The following is a 6,000-nucleotide window of genomic DNA, read 5'->3' as shown; positions in this document are numbered from 1 at the left end:
GCTCCCTTGAATATTGGTGCGTGAAACAGCGCTTGGGAAGAGAAAAGGTGTGTCATGAATATTTGGTCAGCAGAGGAGACAAAGTGGTGTGTAGAGACGATGAGCAGGCATGTCCCAGGACACTGAGCACACGGACAGTGACCGGACTCTCAGCCCTGCTCTGGGGGCATTGCACTGTCTCCATCCCTGACAGAGGGTGAGCCTCCCACAGGTGTCCTGGAGAGTATGGTCACATGACCTGGACCGTGCCAATCTATGTGCTCCATCCCTGGCCACCGTGATTGGCGCTGACCAATCGGGACTCAGGACCAGGCCTCAAGCTGGAATCAAGGGAAGAGGAGGGCTGGCTCTGCGGAAGGGGTAGGGCCGTGTGAGGTCAGGCTGCAGCAGTGGGAGGGGGCGTGAGGTCACCTGGGGCAGTGTGTGGTCTTCCCGCGCCTATGAGGGCAGAGCCGCCGGCCTGAGAAGGAGGGCACTGCTGAGCCCAGGGGTTGAGAGCGCCGGTTCCTGCTGTGGTCCCGGAGCTCCACCTGAGACCGGAGGGAAGCCGTCTGCCCGTGAGTCCTCTCCTGCTCGTCTGTCAGCTTGTTTGAACCACGCTGGGTTTTCTGTCCAGCTGGCTAAGTGGAGACCCTGGAAATGCACCTGTGTGGGTTTTGGCTGGCTTCAGGGAAGAAATGCCAGATGACACTGGGAGACTCCAGTTTAATCTGGATTCAGGTCATATCTCTTGAAAGTGAAGTGAAAGTCCCTCAGTCGCGTTCAACTCTTGGCGACCCCGTGGCCTATACAGTCCATGAAATTCTCCGGGCCAGAATACTGGAGTGGATAGCCTTTCCCCTCTCCAGGGGATCTTCCCAGTCCAGGGATTGAACCCAGGTTTCCCGCATTGCAGGCAGATTCTTTACCAGCTGAGCCACAAGAGAAGCCCAAGAATACTGCAGTGGGTAGTCTGTCCCTTCTGTAGCGGATCAGCATTCCCGACCCAGGAATCAAACCCGGGTCTCCTGCATGGCAGGAGAATCCTTTACCAGCTGAGCTGTCAGGGAAGCCCAGTATCTCTTAAGGCCAGCTATTCATTGTAGTATCACCCTAATTAGTCGTCATGGGATTAAGGTAGCAACCTGCTAAGGTAGCAATCGATGTCCTTTTTCTAGAGGACAAAACTGGGGCTCAAAGAAGGGGGTAACACAGCTAGAGCAAGGAAGTGTGTACCTAGACAAAACCCCCAGATCCTGCTGTTAGAACTCAGGGAAGCCATATGGTGTGGCTTGTCCATGTGACGGGGGCTAAGACACCCAGCCCACACTGGATACTGTTGGGACCTGACTTGGTAACTGCCTTCTGGCAGCTCTGAGACTCAAAAAAGCGATTTGCACTGGAGAGAGGAAGGATACATCCCTCCATCCAACCCACCACATCCTCCAGGTACTCCCACACCCTGCCCCCTTTCTCTTTCTTTGTGAGGGAATAAGCATCATGCTCATGTGACCACATTGGCTTTCCACTGTTCACGAGCTACCACCTGGAGCTGCTACTGGAGAGGCCAAGAGCCTTTGCCCCTGAGTACCCCTCTTTCCTTTGCACCGTGGGGGCCCTCCTCCACACCTGCACACCAGAGGCTGTTTCTGAGACATGCAGGGACCCTCCTTCAGTTTGCAACAGGTTGCATCCATCGCTGTCCTTTCAATGCTTCCCTTGACACTCAGTTCCTGAGCTCCTTTGTCTGCAATGCAGCCCACCTGGCTGCCACGGGAGGGACAGAGCTGACCGTGAATCCAAAGCTCAGATCTGACAGGCAGGAATCTGTGTATAAAGGACCTGCTTAATCACTCTGTAGAGGCTGTACTGGGCTCCAGGGATCTGTAAGTAGGGCTTGGGCCAAAGTGATTCCACAGCTGTTTTAATGCCTGGGGAGGGTCTGGCTATAGTGGGGGTGGGGTGAGTCTCCTGAGGTTCTGAAGGCCCACTGTGTGCAGATTCATGGTGCACAGAGAAGAGAAGGTGGAGTCCTTCCCTGGAGGTGGTCACAGCTCATGGATGAGCCAGACATGCAGGCAGGGCACGATAGCACCTGAGCTGCCTTCATGAGTGAATGGTGTGGGGGCAGAGGAAGAGAACCAGGTCTGCTCGCTTACTGGAGCCCAGGGCAGGTTGTCACCAGACTAAACACTTACTATGGTGATGACCGTCACTGCTGTCTGCAAAGGGTTTACATTGGTGTGTGTCTTCATCGAGCGGTCAGGCCGTCTCTAAGCTACACTGGCCATGGGCATTGCCTCTCCTTGGAACTTGACATGTTTCATCTCTTCCTTATGGAACATTCATTTCCAAGAGGGTTTTTGGGCCACAAGGATGTTGGGTTTTTCTCTAGCTTTGTCTCATGAGGAACGCTTTTCCGCTTGTTGATGTGGTTTGTTTTCCCAGCTCTCTTTCTTGCCTTATTTTGTCAATTTGTTTCTGCCAGAGGAAGAGCTCAGAATTTGCCTCTGGCTGATATGTGACACTTACAATAGCAACACCTACCTGGGTATAATGGCCACATTTGCCGAAAGGGCTTTGTTTTGCAGAAGACATCTTGAAAGTACATACACTGTCCTTTCAGATACCCAAAGGCTACTTGAAATGAAATAAAAACAAGAATTCTCAAGTTTAGTCTTACAATATGTGGGGAGTCAGAAAAATCCCCTGGAGAAGGGAAACACCACCCAATCCAGTATTCTGGCCTAGAGAATTCCATGGAGTGTATACTCCGTGGGGTCACAAAGAATCAGACAAAATCTGATGACTAAACAACAACAACACTGAAGCTTCACCATTTGTCAAACAGAGAGAACAACAGTATTAACACGACTGTGTGCATGTTCAGTGGAGCATTCATGTCAAACTCTTTGCAGCCCTGTGGCCCCTAAGATCCTCTCTCCGTGGAATTTTTCAGGCAAGAATACTGAAATGGGTTGCTATTTCCTCCTCCAGGGGATCTTCCCGACCCAGGAATTGAACCCAGGTCTTCTGCATCTCCTACATTGGCTGTCGGGTTCTTTTCTGCTGAACCACCTGGGAAACAAGTCACTACATCACTGGGTTATCCTAAAGTACTTAACTTGGAGTCCGGCACTCGGGAAATTCTCACTGGTGATGTGACTATTCAGTCTTATATCATTATTGCTCATATGATAATGAAATGGCCATTCTCACAAAGGAGAAAGAAGAGCCTTTCCAAGTCCAATTAAATCCTTTGCCACACATATCTTTTTAAAAACTTATTGACTTTGAAATGAATGTCAAACATAAAGACATTGGTTATGGCCTCCAGAGAAGATCGAGCTGTACCAGTAAGTGACGAGGATTCTTCTCCCAGTTCCAATATGCATGTTTTGTTTCCCTGGCACCACTGAGCACTTCTCCGGTGGGCTCAGAGAGGCTGAGTCACCCACCAGAGACAACACAGCGGCAAACCAGGACTCTGACCCAGGTCGCTGAAACCACGGCTCCCTCCTGTGCCCATCTGACCTGCCCCTTGAGGGCAGCAGGAAGATCTGGACTCCCCTGGCCTGAGCCCCCGGGCCTGCCTCCCCTCGTCCGTGCTGGGATGTGTCCATTCCCAAACCATGCACTGTGTCCCCCAGCCCTGGGCCATCATGTCAGGCTCCAGGCTACCTGCAGGTGAGCCCCACGCCCACCAGCACACCTCCGAGCCCTGCCCATCTGGTCTCTGTGCCCGAGTGTCCTGATCCTAACTGTTTTATTGAGGCAGCCCCAGGACTGAGCCCTGCTTCTTCGAAGCTCCCTGCACCAAGCCCAGTGAGGCTCTGCCCTGTGGCTTCATGACAAGTATGATGGGCTGAGTGGTGGCCCCAAAAGCCATCCATCCTTCTGCAGCCTCCAAATATGGCCTTATTCCGATGAAAGGTCTCAGCAGATGGAAGTAAGTTCCTGACCTCTGCACCAGATCATCCAGGATGCATGTGGACCCTAAATCCAACGACGGGTGTCCTTGGAAGAGAAGAGGGGGTGATCTGAGGCACAGAGCCACCCAGGGGAGAAGGTTTGTGCAGATGGACGCAGAGGTCGGGGTGATGTGGCCACAAGCCCAGGGAGGCCTGGGGTCCCCCAAGGGCTGGACCAGGCCAGAGGGACCCTCCACTGAAGCCTCTGGAGGGAGCTCAGCCCTGCCCACACCTTGATCACAGGTTTCTGACTCCAGAATTGGGGGGGAATGAATTTGTTAAAGCTGTCCAGTCTGCGGCCAGTGGCTGCAGCCGCCCCTGGACACTGAGAGTGAACTTGCCGGCTCCAAGGTGAGAACAGTGTCAGAACCCACCCCCCACTCTCCCACCCCAACACACAATCTTGTCATGAGGTTAAATGAGTTAATACACACAGATGCCTGAATCAGGGACTGACACTTGGATCTCAGTCCCCTTCACTTCCTCCTCCTCGTCATCATCACCATCATTGTGAGGGGCCCTCATCCACTCGTTCAGTGGACATGCAGTGTTCCTGCAAGGCCCCGATGCGGGCAGTGAGGCCAGCGAGCTGGGAGGCTCCGCACAGGACTCACCCTGCCTGCTGGGGCCGCATGGACAAGGCCTGTGCAGTGACACGGAGGCCCCGAGAGAGGCTGTATCCTCTGGTCGTGGGAGGCATGGGCGCCTCAGCATCAGAGGTGGAGGGTTGAGCCCCTCATCCTGGGGGGTGCAGCCCCTCACTCAAAGTGGGGGAAGAACCCCACATGGCACCTGGTGTCCGGGAGCCTCCCCTTGTCCTGGCAGGCTGCGGGCAGAGCCATGGATGACCAGAAGTCTGCATCTCACTAGGGGCCGAGGCTGGCGCTGAGTGACTCCCCAGTGAGGATTTTTTTTTTAAAAAACCATCATAAGTGACTTTGGCTCCATTGCTTTTTGCCAAAAACCTACAATAATCCCAAGAGCTTTGTACACTTCAAGGGTGGTGACTAGACGTGGAGCCCAACACAGACCCAAGTCAGTCCTGACCTGAGTCCCACGGGCCAGCCACACCATCCCCCTTCCGTGGCTTGGCTTTCTTCTGCCAGGACCCCCAGAATGGTGGAAAGGCAAGTGTGGCCTCAAGCTGAGGGGCCCAGTGTGGGCTCCAAGCCCCTGGGGGTCTCCTTGGGACGTCTGGTGGACCTTGTTCCCACTGCCTTTGGGCAGCTCTCTCTCGGGGAATGTCGTGTTTCTTTGCTTTCTGTTGTGATGGGGCACCCCAGTTATCTCGGGGCAATTGGGAAGTCTGCTGGTGTTACATGCTCCTGCCTTAGATGGGGAAACATTATTGCTGCATTGATGCTGCTCACTCGATACTGGGAATCTGTTAAACACAAATGGCAAGGGGAACAGAGCAAAACAGAAAAATAAAAATGGAGAGTTGCTGGGTCACTTCAGGTCTCACCTGTGATTAAGAGTGTGTACAGCCTGCACATGAACCCGGGTTCCCACACCTGCCAGCTACCAGGTGCCAGGCGCTGATTCTAGACCCCCAGCTTCACTAAGGAGTCATTGACAGATACAGTTTGTGTGTATTTCAAGTCTACCTTGTGATAACTTGATGCCCATAGACGTCATGGAATGATTGCCCCACATACGCATCACCTCACACGGTTAACTCTGTGTCTGTGTGTGTGTCTTTTATGTTGTTCTTATAATCCATGAACACAATATAGATAGCGCTCCATTTTTTTAGATCTTCTTTAATTTATCTTAGAAGTTTATAGTTTGCTGTATGTCTTGCACATGTTTAATTAGATATCTTGATATTTTCAGTGCCATTATAAATTCCTAATATAGAATTGACTTTTCTATATTCACTTGCTAAATCCATTTATTTCAAATAATTCTAATTGTATTTATTTATGTATACACAATTATGTCTGCAAATCAGTTCTTTTTTTCCCCTTTGCAACTGTGATAACCCTTTTCTTCTTGCCTTATTATATGGACTAGGATCTCCAGTACATTGGTGAACAGAAGTAGTGAG

General features: G+C 51.9%; 1 long non-coding RNA gene across 1 annotated transcript; it reads left to right on the top strand.

Moving 5' to 3' along the window:
- The first annotated feature begins 473 nt into the window (after positions 1-473).
- Positions 474-2,539, top strand: LOC133240119 (uncharacterized). The gene is made up of 3 exons (XR_009734115.1): positions 474-557; positions 1,352-1,428; positions 2,468-2,539. It is a non-coding gene; the product is annotated as an uncharacterized LOC133240119 (long non-coding RNA).
- Positions 2,540-6,000: the final 3,461 nt, after the last annotated feature.

Source organism: Bos javanicus, chromosome 27 (genome assembly GCF_032452875.1).
Source record: "Bos javanicus breed banteng chromosome 27, ARS-OSU_banteng_1.0, whole genome shotgun sequence".
In the NCBI taxonomy this organism is placed as follows: domain Eukaryota; kingdom Metazoa; phylum Chordata; class Mammalia; order Artiodactyla; family Bovidae; genus Bos; species Bos javanicus.
Note: the sequence above shows the minus strand (reverse complement) of the source record. Positions and strands in the feature narration are given on the sequence as shown.